This window comes from Talpa occidentalis, unplaced genomic scaffold (genome assembly GCF_014898055.3).
Source record: "Talpa occidentalis isolate TD23 unplaced genomic scaffold, MPIMG_talOcc4v2.1 talOcc4.11, whole genome shotgun sequence".
Lineage (NCBI taxonomy): Eukaryota > Metazoa > Chordata > Mammalia > Eulipotyphla > Talpidae > Talpa > Talpa occidentalis.
The window spans coordinates 21,166,755-21,188,266 of NW_023601104.1; the positions used below are offsets into that span (position 1 = coordinate 21,166,755).

General features: G+C 35.7%; 1 protein-coding gene across 1 annotated transcript in view; it reads left to right on the forward strand.

Annotated features, from left to right (window-relative positions):
- Positions 1-903: 903 nt before the first annotated feature.
- The window catches only part of UNC13C (unc-13 homolog C), a 488,975-nt gene continuing 468,366 nt past the window's right edge, over positions 904-21,512 (forward strand). The window contains exons 1-2 of the mRNA XM_054701637.1: positions 904-1,411; positions 15,577-15,673. The gene's annotated coding sequence lies outside the window, so the exon portion shown is untranslated. The remainder of the gene's footprint in view (positions 1,412-15,576; positions 15,674-21,512) is intronic.

Genomic DNA, 21,512 nt, shown 5'->3' on the forward strand with positions numbered 1-21,512 from the left:
AATACTGTTTGATTTCAAATGCAACTTGACTATTTCAATCCTGGAAACATCTTCCTGTTTTCTAAAAAGCTTAGAAAAGTAAATATAAGTAAGCCAGCAGACCAGATGCAGCTTAAAACCTACAAATTATTCCAAGACTTGAGCTTCTCTAAGACACTATTTTAAGATCCAGTACATTTTTTGTTTGTTTGTTTCAGGGTTAGAGGATGGAAAATGCTTTATTGATGGAAAGTGGGAGCTGTTACTCCCCCCACCTCCTCTACTTAGCAAAACTGAAACAGAAAGCAAGCCCATTCAATTCCTGGTTCTCAAAAATGCTAACATCAAAGTGAGAAGCCAAACCTTTGTATCCCTGCAAGTTTTCCATGTTTTCTCACTTTGATTTGTGTACTTATCTTTGATTCAGATTTTGGTTTCCACACGTTAAAAAGAAGGAAACCACCTGGATCTGATATCAGCTCCTCCTCTATCTAAAGTTGGGGTCCTGTTAGCTGCTTCTTGGTGGCTAATTGATATGATATGATACTGTGTGCAAAGTATTTTTCATGATTCCAAGCACAGGCAACATCTAAACCAGCGGTTACTGAATTACCTGTGTTATCAAAGAGGCCACACACGCACCAGCAGAATTGGCTTTAAGATTATTTCCTAGATCATCACCCAGAGATATTGAGGAGATTAGGCTGAGGAAGCACCCGCATCTAGGCACTCTTCCCAGAGAGGAAACTGTGCCCCACACAGTTGTCAGTGCGGTGGTGACGACCACACCTGGCAGCGGTCACAGTGCATCTCCTGGGAGCTAGGGCTGTGCCCAGCTGGAGCAGCTGCTTAGTGCAGCCCTGGCGGCGGCAGCAGAGGGAGCCCCGGCGCTCTGGGTAGAGGAGCCTGGGGGATCGCAGTGTCTGTGCTGCATTCCCCAAAGCAGCAGCCGCGGCCCACCACGCTGTGTGAAGTTCCCGGCACTCACTCAGCCGCGGCTGCTCGTCAGCCTCAATTGTTGATGAGCCTTGGCGCTCGCTCGTCAGTGCGCGGGAGACAACCCATTTTGCTTTCTTAGAGACAGGGGTGAGAAATGAGCTGCCGAAGAAATTTGGCAATGAGGAGAGTAAAAGGCAGTTTCGTGCCAGCGGCTAAGTTGTAAAATTGCTTTGGAGGCTGCTGCCCCCGGGGAGCACAATAGAATTGACAAGAACAGACACCGTTGCAGACCAGAGGCATGCTTGATTGCACTTGAGTCTGAACGCTGGGAAGCAGCATCCTCCTGCTCTAACTATTTGTGGCGGAATAAAGGAAAGGAGACTAGAAACACGATTGCAAGTGGTAATTCCTGAAAGGAAAACACATACGCTCAGAAAGAAGGGGAGGAACGGCTCAGCTGGTGTGTACATTTTTTTAAAGGCGAATCCCTCAGGTATGTTCTCTTTTCCTATATGTCCTGCCTCATCTGCATGGGATTTTGTGTCTGCCTTTTATTTTTATTTTTTCCGTCTGCGCTTTGAGTCACAACCGTGGGGTTCTCCTAGTGTAGTAGATGCATTTGTAAATGCTAAGTTCTTCTGTGTTTATAATATGGATGTTTCTATTGAGGATCATGGACTTCTCAGTCATTGCTTTATTTTAAATGCAGAATGATAAATGATTGCTTAGTCTCTGCTTAACTTTCAGGAATATCTGCTTAGGAACTGGCATAAAAGATGGGATTATTCTCTAATTCCTTGGAATTTAAGGAAAAAATAAAGCAAAAGCAGAAAGAAAAGTTGAGGTCTTCTAGGAAGGGGTTAAAAGCCAAGATGTCATAGACAAGCATTGTATCTCCCAAGTGTTTTTCCAGCTCAATGTCCCATTCTTGAGTAAATTTAGCTTTACTAATGCTTATATATTTTGAGCTGTTCGTCAGTCCTTCAAGATAAAGAACCTGCAGATTTGCTTTCAAGAGATGAATTGCTTACATTGTGCGCTTGGTATGATTTTACAATTGTTCTGTGGTGCCAAAAGAGGCAGTGCTAGGAAAAATTTCTTTGCTCCAACAGCTTGAGTAAACCCTAACTTCTGCAATTACATCATCGATACACTTGTATAATAAAGAGCAGGACAGATGTAGCAACAATAGTCATGCTGGCTGCCTTTAGTACCTATAGTGAGATGACAAAGCTTAAAGTCAATTTTGTTTATTGTGCTTTTAAAAAGAAAAAGGAAAGAGGATGGTGGAAGCACACAAAAAATGAGATTGTGGAATAATCTGCACTTCTTTAAACAAAAACTAAGAAAAGTGTTTCTCATTTTTTGAATTGATAGTCAAGGTAGTGTTTTAAAAATATCCCAAATATCTTTTACTCTTCAATACATTATTTTCATAAAAGCGGATATAATTGATAGTAAGTTAAACATTCATGAATTTAAATGCAATGAGCTTTCTGGAGGGGAGAAACAAGAGAATAAGAAAGTTTGCTACATTTTTGTATTTATAAAGAATTTGTGTAGGTTAAGTGTTCAGCTAATATAGTTACTGCCAAAACTCCAGGACCCTGAGGTTTAATTATTATTGGCTTTACTTTCTTATGCAAATAGTAAAGTTACCTGAGACTTAAATTACAATTTATGCATACTGTAAAGTAATTATCACCCCCGCTCTTTCAAAATCAAAACTACCATTTTTGCCAGGCAGTAGCAATCTGGAGCACTAAATTGGGTGGTAAAACAAAATGAGTAAATCACTAGTTTCATAATTCTACACATAGTATAATAATTATAACATCAAAATATGTTAAGTAACTACAAGCAATTTGGGGCCCAGAAGGATGATTTAGAAGATGGGCAAAGTTTGAATTTATGTACAGTAAAAAAATGTGTATTCCTTTTATATTGACATCTTAAATGTAGAGTTTTAGACTATCTACAGATGAAACACTACAGTAACGATACAACTGCAGTTTTACTGACTCCACTAAATGATTTATTTTTTAATTGAGCTAAGATAATTCAAAAGCATATTTAGATATTTGAGGCCCATATGTAAATTTTCCTTTTCAAACTGCAATAGAATGTTGTTGAAAAAGTAATTTCAATAGTAAAGTGGACTTGAGTTTGAAGGTGGATGAGCAGGTATGGATTTGTTTCCTAGCATTTGATCATTTGCTATCAGACTTCCATTATACAGATTTGGAAACTTCTTCCAGAAATTGTCATCACCATGGACTTGAATAAATCCATGTGCAGGTAGAAGATGAGGTAAACATGTAAGATAAGCCTAGAGAATTTACTCTCTGTGCTTGTTATTAACAAATTAAACTGTTTCCCTTCCTAGGACATCTAACACCTCTCTTTGGTGGCTAGTCTTTAAATGTGAAGTGATGAAGTGCATGGTGGACAGAACTACCCCTAGAGAGCCAGTGAATCTTTGTAAACACATGACAACTGATGATACCCCGTTCAAAGACAAATTACCCTAAATGTATGTGTGTAGGTCAGTTGAGAAGAGTTCATTTCTTTGCCAATTTAGGTCAAGTCTGTGATTTGGAGTATCAGCACAATTTCATATGATAATATCTTTTTCCCACTGCTCTGGGCACTTTCATTTCTACTAATCTACTCAGATAATGCATTGCATAAACCCAACTGAGCTCCCTGAGACTTTGGGTCACCTGTACATCATCTTCCAGATTTCACACTGTCAACCTTAGTTGTTTATTTTTTCCATCCTGTAGCCTTTACTACAGAAGGACTTTCTCATGAATTTTTGAAAAATTTTAAACACCTTCCCAACTAAGAAAAATATCCCTGCTTTTCAGCTGCAAATTTTAGGACATTGAGTGCATGTTCAATTTGTTTCTAAAATACATTCTCATAGTTAGAAAACCACTTTCTACTATCATATTTTGTCCTTAATATGTGATAATATATTTAAAATAATATAAATGAGGCATCAATTGCAAATTCAAGGAATTAAATTTTCATCTTTGCTGCTGTTAGAAACAGCAAATCTTTCTGAATGTTAAGTTGTCTGAGCTTATGTGGCTGACTCTGATTCCCTTTCAGCTTAAAAAACAAGAGGGGGGATGTTATTCATAGCCTTCAGTCTGCAGCTTTTGAACATGTAGAAGATTGAGATCCTGGATATCTCTAGAGAGATAATGGATGCCATAGCACCGTTTGTTCCACTTGCCTGTTACAGTGTAGTTGAGAGGAAAGAAGGTATTCTAACTTTTAAAGTCCTTGAGAGGAGAGGTAGAAATGAAAACACATTGAATTATTTCTTTTCCATTTGTGAAATGGATTGTCATCCAAGAGCCATAAATATTTTCCCTCTCTGGCATATCCTAGCTAGATGGTATAGTTTAGCTTCGGCAAATAGCAATCATTATAATTCTAATCAGGAAATTTTATATTATTTTTCCTGCTTAGAGAGTTAAGGAAGTATTCTGTAGAAATAAATGCTGGTTAGCAAGATATGGATGCAACACACTATACATTGTGTTTAGGGCTTTCAAAGTATTTTTCAAAAAGTAATCAGAAAAAAATGGGCTTTCCTCTCAAATACTTTCTTGTCTGTCTTAGACTTTGACAACCTCGTCTTTAATCTGTCTCTATTATCAGTAGTCTCCATAAGCCCAAGTCCTATGTTCAGGATAAACATACATTTTTTTTCTTAGTATTCTGGGTCTTAAGTATCTGGGTGTAATCTCTTTCCTTGATAGACAAAAAGTGTTTTGCATGATTTTTTTTTTTTTGCTCTATGTATTCTCTGCACATTCTAGAAGCAGATTTTCAAGGCACATTAAATCTAAGAAAAAAAGGTAAAAAAAATAGCTGTCAGATGGGATGATTATTTTACTTCACAAGTGGGAAGAAATGATGACTTAGGCACCATCACTAAGGCATATTTCTGTGAGGGGACAAGGTTTACCTGATCCTGCAAAATCTGTATGTGCTTATTAAGTGGCACACAGCTGGGGAAACCTACATCATTTCTTCATCAATGAGAACTATTTAGTAAACTTTGACAATGATATAGAAATAGAGAATGCACATATTCCAACAAGAGTTCAGTACTTTTTCTTGCCTGGTATGAAATATTGGAGTTAGTCAGACCCTGGTTCAGTCTCCAACTGTTTATTGTCATTTTCTAAGCTTCGGTTTTCTCACCTGTAAAGAATACTATTCAATGTACATGCCACCCTCTAATAGTTCTTAGAAATTCTATAGAATCTACATAATGCTGTCTCTATAGTCAACCTCATCTGAAATGGAGCCACGGAATTACTTGCTCTGATTTATCTCCCCTGAGTCTACAGGTTTATAATTATCATCTACCTGCCTGATAAGCTGAAGAATAAGTATTCATCCTTTTAGGACTGAGTGAGAAATTTGCACAACTAGGCAATGATAAGTACTGGCTGAACCATATTCCGTGTAGTTGCATGTTTTGCATAAGGCCCTGTATTTGTGAGTCATAATATATTTGCTGCAGCTTTGATGGATGTTGAGATACTGCCATTTCCTTCCAAGAAACAAATGCCATTTGGGTGCTCAGTTGCTCACTTTATTAGAGTTGTTCATAGAGCATTTTTATTGAAAGCTTTTAAAAATATAGTTTATGTGCACACTCTACTTAGTCATTTGAATAGATTTACTCTCTCTTCTTCCAGCTTTCTCGCTTTTGGATGGGCACACTCACAAGAACCTGCTAGAAAGAAGGGCATTGCGGGGTTCTCTCAAGGTTAACAGGGCAGACTTAACTTGGAAAGGTTTTTAAGCTAGGGAGAACTTATAATTTCTTCTTTTTCCAAGGTAATTGATTGGCAGGAGACAAAATATATAAGTTAATTTTAGATATGTATAAATTAAAATTTAATTCTAGTTACTTCTTAGAAAGTAATTCATGGGAGTACAAGATTGTGCCTAATTATTCATTAAGCTGTTACAGTATTACTGAACACTAGTGAACAACTTTTTAAACAATTTCTAAAATGTATAAATCTTGATATGTAAATACAATTACAATAAAAACATACTTTTATGCTGTCTTCCTTTATTTAGCCTTGAATGAGAACATTTCTTGATTCTCTCTTGGAAAGCTGACTCACTTGGGGGACCAATTCTATCTTATTGATGGAATTATACTAACATGTTCTACAACATTCAGGAGTTTCAATTCCTCCAGCTTCCCACAATAGTTCCTTTTCCTGTTTTCCTCAGTCTCTCAGGCGCAAATCTCAAGCCATCCTTACTGCATTATTCTTGTTCGTGACACATATTCAATTACTTACAAAATCTTATATTCTGCTATATACCATCTCCACAGTCATGCCTTCTTTTCTCTTCCTATTAACTCCACCCTAATTCAAGTTCAAGTTCTCATCATTTTATGACTATAATATAGCACTTATCTTCCAATTGCTCTGTTTGTTATGAACCTCTCCTCTGAGCATCTCTTCTATATACATTCTATATACATCTCTTCTATATACATCTCTTCTAGATTCATTGCCCGAAAAAAGTAATTATGGCACATGTTACCCCCTGCTCAAAAACTTTCAAGAATACCACATTGTGTCTGGTTTAATGACTAAAGTATTTGGTGTAGCAAAATAAACCTTTTACTGTCAGATCCCAGACTGCCTTTTCAGCTTTATCTTCTACTTCCTTCTACTTCTACTTCCTTACCCATTCTCTGTAAAACAGACTACTCAGTTTCCAAATATTGAAATTTTATACAATTCTATAATACTAAATTATCTGCACAATTAATTTACTGATGCATACTATACTGTCTCATGACCTATAGTTTCAACCTTTGACCTATAGTTTTAGCATTTATTTTTGTGTATAACTTTTTTTTTTTTTATAAATCCTAGCAAAACTATAAAACCACTGAATACAGTATCTGTGTAAACTTTGGCAAATTACTTAAAATTTTTGTGTCTTAACTTCTCAACCAGAAAAATAATTACACTTTTAAAGGCATTTATTTACAGTTTTCATGAGAATTAAATGAAATAATATATAGATTATGTGCCCAAAGAATACTGGCTATGAATAATTAGTTATGTTCATATCTTTCACTACTTTGTTAAAGAAGGTGGGTGCTCAGTATTTTGGTTGCTTTTAAATTTAAATTCTATATTAGAATTTATAGTAACAGAATTATATAATCTATAATTCTCTAGTTATTAGAGCAGAATATTAATAATGGGAGGAAACTGGTGTACAAAATATAAATAAGAAAATGGAAAAAATTAAGTCAGAAAGAAAAGCTCAGTCTGCTCTTGTGACCTAAGGCAGTAATTATCTCAACTACATTTAGAGCAAATTGGAATAACCTTGGACACCCTGTTTTATATGATACGAAATGCACTGAAATTCCAATGTTCTCATATGTGTTTTCCATACTATTTGGAGGCAACAGATTTTAATGACTTTCTGTATTGCAGCTAATTTGTGTTTCTTGAGAAGTATACCACTGTAAAAAGCTCCTGGAAACCAGAAGAGAGACTAGAGTATGATCAGCAACCTTGATTTATCCTCTTTGTTCAGAGCTTTGACTTTTGGAGGTGCATGTCAGGATCTGGTGCCAGTGTGGCTCACAAGTAGAACCGCTGAACAAGAGAAGTATAGCTTCAGGAGAGGTGGAAGATGAACAGTTAATAACAGGAAACTACCTCCCTGACTTCGTCTAGATCAGAATCATGTCTAATTATAGGTCCATGTCAACTTGCTGTGGTGTTTTTCTTCCTGTTTTGATGAGGAGTTGCCAGACTAATCACTACATTTTTTCTAGTTTGGTGTTTCTGATAACAGTATTTTCCTCATTGGTTCTCTCTCCTATGTCTTCCTTCACTTCCTTTGATATAAACCATCCCCTTCTAACTTAAGCTGATCATCTGGAATGTTGTTTCCTCTCTCTCATTCACCCCTGCAGTACACCCAATGTATGTCCACATTATTGGTCTCAACGCTCTGCTTTATGGCACCTAGTTCCCAATAGACTCAACAATATACAGTTACGGAAAGAAATGCATGCAGTCCCCAATGGTGTGTTCTAGTTTTCTGGAGAGCTTTTGATATTCTGGAATAAGAGGAATTGTAACTGATTATACACAGGTGCTTTCACCTGCAATCTTTCCCTGAAAGAGGGATTAAAGAATCTGAGTAAAACTTGCCTTGAATTCCACAGTTGAACTTGAAATCTCTAAATTTTTAATGATGGTAAGGGGGGAAGTGCCAATTAGGAGGGACAAAGTGGGGAAAACTCTGAAATCTATTGAGAGGGAACATGTGCCTGACTCTAAGACTTCCTTGTGAATTTCTAGATTTTTATAATACCTTCCTCTTAAGACTCTTCACAAGTTGGTTCCAGTTGTCTATACTTCAAGCTTTGCTTCCAAGATATCATTTGCTGATTGTTGTGTTTAGAATATAGAACTTCCTTCCAGGAGACTGGAGAAGACATTTTTTAGAATGAGAACACTTAAAAGTCACAAGATATAACACAAATTTCAAATGTGAAATTTATTTAGAATTATAAAACTCTGGATGTGGTTAAAATAATATAGGAGCACCAAAGTATTTTTTAAAGTAGCTACAGTGTTTGGATGTCTATTTTTCCATAGTTTCCCCATTAATCCACATATTGTCTCATTTTTCATTATGAATTCAAACTCTTAGTTCAGTTATTTAAAGCATTTAGAGGACTGATCATTTGTTATACTGCTTTGTACCATATGAAAATGTACTATAAGCCTGTTAATATTTTCATGCAAAGAGATTTGTTATTTTATGTCTGTGTATAAAAATGAGTATTAAAATAAGGCAACCTGAACACTAATGGAAAAATACTATAAACTCCTATTTATCAAAAATTTGAATATGATTAAACAATTTTCTAATTTGTTTCAGTAGCTTTAGAAAAAGGATAAATAGAATATACATTTATAGGTCATGATACTATTTATAATTTAATACTTATCAACTTATGTCTGAATATGATACAAAAATGATACATAGTCATTAGAATTGCATGGAATATTATCAAGGCTTCCTCATAGTGCTTCAATATTTTAAAATAATTATGGTTAGCAGAATTGGATTTTATTTAATACTTTCTAATTATTTAAAATTGATGGATATTTTGGATAAATAAACATTTCCTACTTAGTTTAACAATATAATATTAATAATGAGGAATGGCTATCTAGATAAAAATTTCTATTTATTTGGTTTCAAAGGTAGTAGAAACAACCTGTGGAAAGTCAGTTGATTCCTAGTTGAACTGATTATTAGGATTGAGAAAAATACCCTGTTGCAAGATCCCATACCTGGATCCCAACACATCATCTTGCAAGACAAAAACAATTGGTTATAAAGGTGGATAGAAAATTGCTTTTCCACAAAAAGCAATTCAAAGCCAGCAACTCACTGAAGGGAAACTAAAGCATCAGCTCTATTTGTGGAAATACATTTTTCATACTGAGTATTCACATGTTTATCTTAATTACATTTGCTCAGATCACTATTGAAATTCAGCTACAGATCTGAAGGACCCAGCAGGTGACTGTGGAAGAATGTGGGGCAGGAAGATCACAGGAGATAGTCAAGACTGGATTTGAAACATGTCCACACATTTCACATTTTAGAAATCCCAGCACACCAGGGTGACAGTGTTAATATTTTTTCATTCTTGCTTGTGCCTTAGGCTGCCTGAGAGATGGACGTCTCCAGGACCTTCCTGATTGAAAGGTGTATATTGTGTCTTTTGAGCTGCTGCCTTTTTCCTAATTAGAGGAACTATAAAACACTTGGAGTCTAGGGGATTACTTCTGGGTTAATTACAGAGCTGTGAGCAGGGCTTGCTGGAGAAGTGAAGTAAGTTCAATTTCCAACAAGATGTGTCTGTGTGGTTTTAGTGTATGGTTACCTGTTAAACAATAAAAAGACTTGGGTTTTCAGGTGGCCCTTTTTCCTCATCTGCTAATCTTGTCTGAATTTCTAGTGCCTTTACCATCTTCTCTTTAGTTTTTCACTAGATTGTGAACTCCTTGTAGAAAAGGGTTGTGCCACTGTCCTTACTGCTAAACTCAGGGAATAGTTACCTATATTAGTTATAGAGGATACCAACCTGGTGGACTACACTGAGCTGGTTCTGATGAGCTACAGTACAACAGTTTCTTGTGCTTGACATTGTTAATAACAAAAAAATAGTACTGAAAAGAGCTTTTCTTGATATTTCAAAGAAGAGGGGATGACATAAATTGGATTATGATTATTGGTCAGGAAAAAAAGTCCAGACAGAAGTTATGCTTGTGGGGAAAGCAAATAACAAAGTCATTTTACGTGGAGAAGAGCAAGCAGGTTTTGTTGATATTTAAGGTTGCTTTGGGCACTTCTCTAGGCTCTATAGAAGGAATGTGAAATTTAATAAAAAGAAAACCTGCCATTGAAAGCTCTAACATCTGTTGGGGGAAGAAAACATGGCCATAAATTATTGTAGAAAGAGTAAATTAAGGGGTATTGCTACATAGTGAATGTGGGCTAAATATTAACTACAAATAGATGGAATGGATTGTAAGATATGAGAGCCCATGTTGCAACAGTGACAGTCTGGTCAGGGCGAAATGAAAGCACATTTGATTCAAGTACATTTTTTTAAAAGATTTATTTATTTATTTATTTATTCATTCATTCATTCATTGATACAAGCACTGGGTACAGTCAGAAGTGCGGGAGGGTGAGAGAATTCACCAGAGCCAGAGCGGGGAGCAGAGCAGGCAGAAGGACCGAAGTACACTGCTGAGGGGAGCAGCAGGCGGCAGGAGAGGTCTGTGCGCCATGTGGGACCCTCCTCCGGTGGCCGGGGAGCAGCCAGGGATCGAACCAGCACTGCAGAGGCTGCGGGCAGCTTTGCAACCCAGCACTCAACTGCTGCGCCACTGGGGAGGCCCCTCAAGTACATTTAATTCAAGCACACAGGTAAAATCATGTGTCAGATGAAAGCACAGACTGTATGGTGAGGAGTAGGGTTGTTGGTAGGTATCAAAGGATAACTTTTTGGTGGAAATGCTTAGAAAGAAAATAACTATTGTTTGTTGAAATTTCCTGTTTAAATAAATTTCCCTGCCTATTCTAATCTTACACAGGACAGGGAGATTGCTGTTTTGCTCCCAATTATAGCTACCAAATTTAGTAGAGCTTTGCTCTCAGACTTTGGCTCCCAACACAAAGGTAGTACTCAATGAATATTTGTTGGGTGATTGAATAAAGTGTTGCTATCTCCATAATGTCAGTATTTTTTTTTTATTTTGCATTAAAATTAAAAAAAATAACTAGTGAATAAGAATATATAGGAGGCTGAGATTATCTTTCACTTCTTCATCTTCACTAGTAATTTATTCTCTGTAGAACACTATTCAATTACGAGGGTTACTTGTTTTTCCAAGGAGTGACTTTTGTAACCATATAAGAGAGAGAAGACCGACAGAAAGCATGCTTGGTTTGAGTAGACTGTTACAGAGTAAATTGAGCTATCCCACTAATAACAGCATATTGTTCAGTATTTTGGATTTTATTAAATAAATACCTCCCTTCCAAAGTTTGGTCAAATATTTCTCATCTCTGCACTGTGGCTCAATTTGCTTTTGTAAATGAAGATAAACCTCATTGAGGTTATGCAACCTCAATTACAAACTTGGAAAACTGTCAACAAATTCTGATTAATAAGTACTGCTTAGTTGTAAAAAAAAATCAAATCTGGCAATCTTTCTTGGTTCCTACCTGACATAATAGCTTGGTAAAATATTCAGGGACAAAATCAGAAAATAATTATTCCAGATAATTCCTGAAGACAACAAGGCAGAGCAGTGATTTTATATTGAAACTACCGTTCTTACTTCATCTATTTTCTTATCAAATGTGCACATGTTTCCCTTTTTCCTATCGCTTTTATTTTATTTTTACTGTTGGATACAGACACGGCTTACTACAATCCAGATGGAAGACTGCTTTGAATATGTGTTCAGGTGTTTCTTAATTGAAGCATCACGGATGTTTGCAAAATATCTACAAGCTTATATTAATGTTAAATTTCTTAGGAAATTGTCTTACAGTTTTCTGGAAAATTGTGCTGAATACATTTGTAAAGCAAGTATCAATGCATTGGCTACCTATTTTTTAAATATGAATTTGTTTATGTATTGCATATCTGAACATTTTCTTTAGAAGCAGTCTTTCAAAAATGACCACATTTAAAAGGTAGCTGTCCTTGGTGCTGAGACATAATGGTGCAGTTGTCCTGCATGTCTGCTAACAGAGATTCCTGACACTAACAATATGAAAATTAGAGGAAAAGTTGGATGGATTGCCAATAAGACTATTTTTATGCTTACTTCTCTGATTCTGAACACTATCCATACACTGGGTAATGAGGTAGGGATTACTTAATTGGGAAGAACTCATAATGTTGGAAGAATGTAAACCAAAAGGAAACCAAGGAAAACAAGCCATGACAATTACCACTATTTCTGGATGTCTCTTTCCCTATGAAAACACAGCTGTTTTGTATCTCATCCCTTATTTATTTGAAACTCTTTAAATTGTTCTAAAGATGCAGACAATTATTCTATGTATCAGTGGTGTCATCACAGAGAGATTACAAATAATAACTAAAGAATTGTAGTTTTCAAGAAAAAACAATGAACGATTAAGAAAATTAACTGCAGAACAAAAGTACAGAGGATGGACTATCTTGCCCTCTGCTGGCTAAGAAATCGGTGACAAAATTCTTAACTTCAATTGGTCTGCTCATTTTTGTGTATGAGAAAAATGTTGGCGTCACACCTAAATGTTACATGATAATATATTAAAATCTGTTATTTAAAAATTTTTCAGTAGTGATAATATATATATATTTCCTACCTCATTCTTCTAATGATTGAGAATTTTCTTTCTACTGTCTCTTTTATAGTATATGTGGATTTAAGTTTTGTTACCAGTAAAGTTTGAATTGGTAGAAAATGAAAAATAGTTTAAAGAAAATAAGTGTTTTAGAACTAGCAAATTAGTCTTCGCTTATTTTGTAAGATTTCAGGGTCACGAAGCTCTTAAATTTAGGAGGGAAAAAACCTATCCTCCCCCAGAAAATCAGTGCTTTGTTACTCTAAAATTCTTACAAATGTTCCAGAAAGGCAAATAATCTAGGCTGTAATCAGCTATTAACATCTCTAGATGCTAGATTCCTGAAAGTTGTATTATGTCAGGTAAAATTTGAGAAATTATACACTTAAGGCAGAGAAAGTAATAGTTAACTGGGATAGAAATGGTAATCAAAGAGGCCAGATGTGGGGGAAAATATTTACTTCACAATCTGTATTTCTAGGACTAGGTATATCTGTGCCTCTCAGCTTCAAGGTTCAGGCCAACTCCACATGCTAGGTGAACTCCACCACATGCTAGGAAATGACTGATTTAGTGTTCCAGATCTGAAAAAAGCTGGGAGATGGAGAATTTGCCTTGGAGATGGAATTTCCTAATAATATCCATTAGGAATGATTTTTGATATTTTTATTAAAGTAACATTGGTTTACATCCTTGTTAGTATTTTGCAGTTAGAGGATTTCTTCCTTTAGGTATACAGTCTATCAATATGGGGCCTTTTCAGTAGAATACTTGGTACATTTATATTTAGTATATTTAAATGGACAAGCAGAAAGTTTGAATCCAAATGATGTTTTCTCTGATTTCAGTATGTACTTTTCATTTTTTGCTAGTATGTACTTTATGTATTTTATGACAGATAGATATAGATATAAGAATGATCATATTCTATTTTCAGATATGAGTACTACCACTTTTTAGAATTGTGATATTAGGTAAGATGCTTAGTTACACCAAGTCATAGTTTCTTCCTCTCCACAACATGAATTGTATATTTTTTCAGAGGATTCTTGCCATCATTACATGAAATATTTTTAAAATATTCAACATAGTTCCTGGGACAAAGCAAACATGTGTAATGACAACTATTATTATTATATTTTGTTATTCATTACCTGATTCTGCTACTTATAATGTGAAAATAAATATATTTTTGTAGATCTGTAGTTACATAATATAAAGGCCAAAATGAGGAAATATTCAGGGGTAGTATGGAAAAAAAAAAACATTAACTGTCTCAGTGCACAAACCAAGGCTCTATTTTCTTGAGGGCCATTTACAGAATTTGACTCAGGGAATGAGTCCCTGAAGGAACCATACTCTGCCACCCGTTATAATTTTCCCTGAGCACTTAAACTCACTTGTTTCACATTGCAAGTTAAGAACATCTGGGATAGCTGGCTGTTCTCTTTTCCTGGGGAACACTTTCATGAAGAATGTCATTGGAATGAACTAGAGCCTCTGTAATTGTTATTGTTTTCAAGACTATAGTGCATCATCTCCCTCTTATACCTCTCATTTTAGATATTTCCTAACCATGGCTAGCACTTCTACTAGTCTAGGTAGCTTACCTGATGGAGTGACCCAAAATATCCTCTGTGATGGGCTTGAAATCTTGGTAATTTTACCATTTTTTCCACTTATCATCAAATCAGGCAAGAGTTTCCACCAAGTTGCCTTGGTTCCAAACATTTTCTTCCTTTTCCCCACAGGATAACTTCAGTCCTGCTTCTCCTACTGATTAGAGTTGGCTCCTCCTGTCATAAATATAAAGTAATCAGTGACAACTATATTTTAAGATTTTATGTGCATTCATTGTGTGTCCTCAGAGTGAACCTCCTTTGGGAATCAGGTGCTTGTAATCACAGAGATCAAAGTTGTGTGGATAGGAAGTATAAATACTTCAAGTGAAACATTGAAAATGATAACAAATATATCCATTTCTTGGTTTCTAGATACATATATTCTATTTAGTAGGCACAAAATAACATGTGATGGTCATTGATTTAGAATATACACTGTATCATTAAATGTGGTATCATATCCTTTCAGGAAATAATTTCTAAACTGACACCTCAAATGTGTCTTTGAAGGCGATTAAAAAAATTACGAGATTGGAAGTTTCTGGGCTTTGATATGATATGTCATAGGACTGGAGGAGTCCATGTTCAGGAGTCCACAGCTGCATATCCACGATTGTGAAGTAGTCCCTTTAGTCTAATGAAATTGTGTGGATGAGAAAGGCAAATTAATATTTGGAATTTTGTTGATTCTAGTTAAAATGAAGTATTGTCCTGACGAGTAGAAGTTCAGTGTAATCAATAGCTACCAAGTAGCTAGAAAGCCTTCTTGAAAGGTGTTTTTGTACTAGGTGCTCAGCATTGGTATATGTTGCTGGTAGATTGTTAATTCAATTACAGCAGAACCTAGATCAGCCTTGGTGAATAGAAAACCGGTGTTGAATTCGTGCATAATCCATCTCAAGCACACTTGGTCAAATAATTCTATTTACTTGATTATTTATGGTCATTTTCATGGTAGATGCTCTTAGTTTGGCCTAAATATGTAACACAAAAATTTTTACTTTGAACACTTTCCTTTATGCCTCTCCCCTAATTCTCTTAACCCCAATATTCCATTTTTTTTTTACAGGTTCATGACAGATTAATCAAGTTAATTACCACTGCTCATGAGTTTACATATATTCTTCTGTGGGCAGCTTCTCTTTCCATGCAAAGTGGAAGATCAGGTAACAATCTTAGTTTTTCTCCATTAGGAAGACTTTTTTCACTATTGTCATTTAGTGCTGTGTTGAGTGGGCCTATGCATCAATATCAATTTTCGTAGACTACACACATATTGAAACACTCAACATACTGAAATAACCATCCATACACTGAGTTCAGATTTTTTTTCTCGTTCCCTTAGCGATCTCCAAGAGATACCTGCCAATAAGAGAGAGAGAAGAGAGAAGGGAGGGAGGGAGGGAGGAGTGGAATGGGAAAAAGACAGACACATACAATAGTGGTGGTAGTGGATGACAAAAGTCTAGACCACACGCTCATGCAGCTTGCTTGTGCCTTATAACCCTGTTGAGGGCTGATAATCCCAGATATACTTTTTCCATCTTATGGTGAGTTACTGTTGGTTTTACCCAATCTTATGATTTCATGAATTAAAACGCAGTTCTAATTTATGATGGCTCTGATAGCATGGTCCATCAATGCCACATATTCAAGTTCTCCATATGTATTTGGGCCCAGTTGCAGATTGGAAAATAGTATTTAATCCTGTACAGTACTCCACTACAGGTGACATGCCCTTTCTCTAGAACCTGAGTGGTCAACACTATGATTCTCCTATTGGAGTTCACTATAAATTCCACAGCATGACTTTCTTTCTCACAACAGATGTCTTTATCTATAGGTCTGAACCGTGTTGGCTTTTCTTATTACCAGCATATGTGTCAGAATATATTCCAAAATATGGATTCTATTTTCTTCAGAATCTGAAAGATCACCACACTTTGGATATGAGAGGCAATGAATGATTGATCTTTACTTTGGAGGCAATAGGGGTGTCCTCTATATCATTTATCACCCTAAGGTTAATCTTCCACTGCAGTTCATCTATCATATCAAGGTCTTCTTGACAACCTTCTTGCTACTTTTTGCTGACTAGATCCAGTTAATAGGATATCATTAATGTGGTAGATCAGGGAGATACTCTTCAGAATGTTCAGGTGGTGTAGGTTCCACTGCATGATGGAGTAAATGGCCGGTCTGTAACTCCAATTAACATAGATCGGGGAAAGACTGCACATTCTTGTTTGTACCAAATGGAGAAAATCAACATCATATTTCCTATTTAATTGATAAATGGTGTGTCCTTTCATGAAACATTTTTGAATGATACATTTTCTAGCTTTATGTAATAAATATCTACTTCTCTAAAACTTATGATCTCTTTCTTTACTGTTAACCATACTATTTTTATTTAGTGTACATGATAATTTTTTCTAAGCTTCCAAGAACCTCTGCTCCTTTTGTCTTTTTCAGGTGTTAAATTCAATATGAAAGGAGAGTACTACCATAGCAGTGAATTTCCTATTTAACTTTATATACTTCCTCATTGATTTAGTACTCACAGACTACATTTCATAAGTACTTTCTCAGTTCCTATTTATAAATACATGGTAGTGAAGTTTCTCATCTTTGTCTGTATCTGCTGCAAAAGGTCAGAATTTATTGATCTGGTAACATGGATGACACTGTCTTATACTTAGTTTTACGTAGGTAACTAAACACTGTTAGTCTTTCATTGACTTTCTCACTGTATCAAGAGACCTGGACAATAGCTGTTCTATTCCAAAGGGCTAATCACCTCTTTCCCTCAACCTTTCACATATCTTGAGATATTGTACACAAAAGTTCATTTTTTTTTCTACTGCTATCCCACCCCAGTCTGCCACTTGCCTGTATTTTAACAATTGCTGTGTGACAATGTACAATAGGCTATCAGATTTCCTTATAGCATCAGTGGTTAGATCCTCATTGCCAGTCTAACAGAGAGGATTCAGATAAAATATATACTGAGTCACTTCCTCAGTGCTCCCAACTTTCTTCACATTTCCTTAGAAACAGACTATAAAAAAGATATATGTGCAGAAATTCTTTTGGATTAGGTAGAGGGAAAAGCTGAACTGCAATGCTTTTGCAACAGAGATCTCAAGTCAATCTTATGGGAAGCTCTGATGGTGAGATAGCCCTTGTATTAAAGCAAGATGTCTTGGTATTTTAACACTCGCATCAATTAGTCATTGGATATGGGCTTCCCCAGAGGAGAGGGGCTAACCCCAAGGTCATAGGTCATTCTCAGAGAGTGACTCAGCAGTCATATTTGTCAATGGATATAACACTCTCTGCAGTTGGAGGAATGAGTGACTTAGTCCCAGAGGAGTTATCTGTGGCTCACCACAACTATGGTGCACCACATCTTTCCTTGAATTCTGAGGGCAGATTTAGATGGAAGCTATGATACAGATATTATGGTTAAAATTGCATTGATTTTAATATCAAGGTTATACTGGGAAGTGTTTGCTCTCTGAAACACCCCTGTTATGTCCTTCTTCCTCATAAGGCACAGAAATTTACTCAGAGGGCTTTCTCACAAATTAGTTTAAAAATTATGTTTAATTATCTTTTTAAATGATCTAAAGTTTTAAAAAATTAGAAGATTATGGTTCCTGGTGAGAAAATAGTCTCTCTAATCTCCCACTGCATGCTTTTGGATTTTTGCTTTATTAAGGCCTAAATAAAAGATCTGAGCTGAGTTAGGTAGTCAGGTGAACGAAGATCCAACCAGAGCCTGAATCTGCATATGGCTTATATGAGGGAAGAAAGACTTAACTTCTTTTGTGAGAAGCACCTTCAGAAAACTTGAATTTGGAAAAATAGATATTTTATACTTTTTGTACCTGTGGTTATTAGAGATGTAGCAATTTTTGTATTGCCTTCTTAATGTCTTCCTATTGTTTCAATTGCATCAACTACTAGATTTCCCATAGATCAAGTTAGTAACTATGTCTGTTCTGATTATTTATTCCCAGAAGCTCTTTGAGTTAAGAGCTAATTGATACTAAGCATGTTTCAGCTTTAAACTAGAGGTTTTACATGTATAATTTAGTATTCTCTAAGAAAAATCTAAGAAAAATATAAAGATCTAACCTTGATCTTTTGAATTCTTCATTGGGCTCATGTATTGCCTATTATTATGTGGAAAACACTGTCTTTAAAAAGCTGCAAGATGTCTTGCTACTAGGTATATTGAAACAATCACTTTATGGATTTTCTTAAAAGCACTGCGTGATACAAGAAAAGGATGAAAGTACAGCTCTGTTTAGTGAGACACTAATTTTAATTATAGTTCTAAGTGCCACACCCATTTTGCTTGCCTGCTTTGAAGCATAAGTAATTGACTCTCACCCAAGAGTTGGAATCAAAGGAAGTTCCATTGTGTAGAGGAAATCGCACTAAAGGGGAAGGGAGAGAGAATAATAATTATGTAAGCACCTCAGTTTTGTTCGCTTGCCATGTGGCGCAGCATTCATTAATATTTAAAATTCTACTTTTACTACAGAAAAAGGACATATCTAAAGTTATGCACACTCACTGAGGTGAGAAGAACAGCCAGGAAGTCACATCAGTAGTCAAGTGTCTGTGGTGAGGATTAAGAGAATTTATGTATTTTAATGTGTTTAATACAATAACTGGAATATTTTAGGACCTACATAAAATTATTTTTATGTGAAATTTTTCTTTTCTGAAAGAAGGTAATGACCTGAAGTGAACATTGGTGAGTGCCTGAACCAAGGTCATAGTTCTAGGTCATAGTTTTGGGGAATGAGGAATTATCAAGTTAAGGACCATAAAATTTAGAACTGGTTAGAAATTTGGGGCAAAGCAATGGAGGGGTGCTAGGTCCCATCTGTGTAAGAAAGAGAATGTTTGTTTTCTTCAGTAGTTACTATGAGCTGAGAAGATTTGAAAACATTGTAGTTTGTGAAGGAAGATAAATTTGAAATTATAGAGTTTGTGATGTTAAAGATCATTTATATCAAACTGGTCAACTTAAACTAAGAATTAGTGAAAAGGAGAGAAGCTAATAAAGACAGTGCTTTGGCAGTCAGAAGAAAGGAAAATAAGTCTCAAAAGACAAAGAGAGGTAAGTGAAGGACCTTGTTAGGGTTTTCTTATAAAGAACACTTACTGGTATCTCATAATTAAGATGAAGATGATTGAGAGTAATAATTCAGGAAAGCAACTAGGTTTTAGGCTTTATTTTGGGCAAACCAGATAAAGCAACCAGCTGAAAAATGGGTCAATTCTTTTATTTTTTATGCTTGGAGATAAGTGAACATTTTTGAAATTATCAGTACAGTCTATGGCATATACACATGCATTATTTCCAAAAGTTTCTTCCCATTTTCCTTCGTTGATGATGATGATGATTTTGTGATATGAATATAAAACATAAGACAAAATTTTAAATATGCAATCAGTTCAAGTATGTAATTATTATAGATATTATGCTGTACAATAGGTTTCTCGGATTTATATCTTACATAATTGAAACTTTGTACTCTTTGGGCCATTTCTTCAATAAACATTTATTAAGTACTTAACGTTTACTAAGTTGAGGATGCTTAAAATTTAACAAGTCATAGTTTTTACCTATGCAGTTCAGTAGATGAAGACAGAAATGAGATTATAATGCAGATAAATTCTAATTACCTGTGACCTGGGTTGCTAAGCCTGGCAATGAGAGCGAAAGTTGGACTGGGTAGTTGGTGAAGTTTCTATGGGACAAGTGATTTTGGAATTTAAGCACAACTTTTATTGATGAGAAGGGCTGGATATGAATGATTTTCTGGGTAGAGAGAACAGAAGTTACTGGGGTGTGAAAGAGCATAGAGTCCTTAGTGAATAACAAATCATTCTTTGTGGTCGGAATATAAAGCCAGTGAGTCTATATGTGCAACAGTGGACACATGCCTTTGGGTTTCTGTTTTTGAAGCAGGACTTCAACTCAGGTTGAATTTCCTACTCAAAAATTGTCCAACATTTATTCCCTAGAACAATAATTTTTAACTAATATTGCAGATCGGGAAGCCCAGACACATTTTCTTGACAATATCAGAATCATTGACAGAATTTCTTTCCTTTGGAAAAAAACCTAGGTTTGGGAGACTGAGGATCTTGGACTGAGTGATTAGCAGAACTGTTAGCTCTGCCAATATGAATTATAAAATAATGTATCTACCTCTGCTTACCTATCCAAAGTCTTTTCTTCACAAGGAGGGGTTGCATAGGGAGTACAATTAATCTTTTTGGATTTAATTCAAGAGTCAATTTCTTGACATATGTATTAGTAGAAAACAGTTCCTGGCTTGTAATTGTTTCAGACAGGAGGAATTAGACTGACAGCTTGTGAATTCCAGAAGATATGGCCTTCTTTAGACTCCTTTTTTTCCCTCCATCTTTTAGTTTGCCTTTCTTATTTATATCACCCTGTCTTTTGGCAAGCTTGGCTGCTGTCCAGACCATGTGTTCTCCAGGTCCCTGCAGATCCTGAGTGAAGTGAAACTGGCAGATTTCCAAGTGGAGGGAATTGAGATTAGCAGGCTGCTAAAGCCATATGCAGTTTATGATGTGTTCTTTAAATAATTAAATAGATTATTTATCTACCCAAATACGTAGTCAGATATCAACAAAGATGTTTGATGATTACTGTTACTCTGTGATAAATTTCAGAGGTAGTCAGTTCAATTCCAAAATTTTATTTGAATGCATAGCATTTGCAAATCATGCTGCTAGTGAACCAGCAAGAAGTAAACTTTTCTCTTCCTCCTCTCTTTCCCCCTCCTCTGACTTCTCCCCTCCTCCTTCATCTCCTTCATATACTTCAAGAAGTTAATCATCATCAAACTTAGATGGATTTACCTACATTTTCAAATGCATTGACCCATTTTGTTTTAACTGTTGATGCAATGCCCAATTTGATGGAACTTTCTAATTTTTTGAACTCAT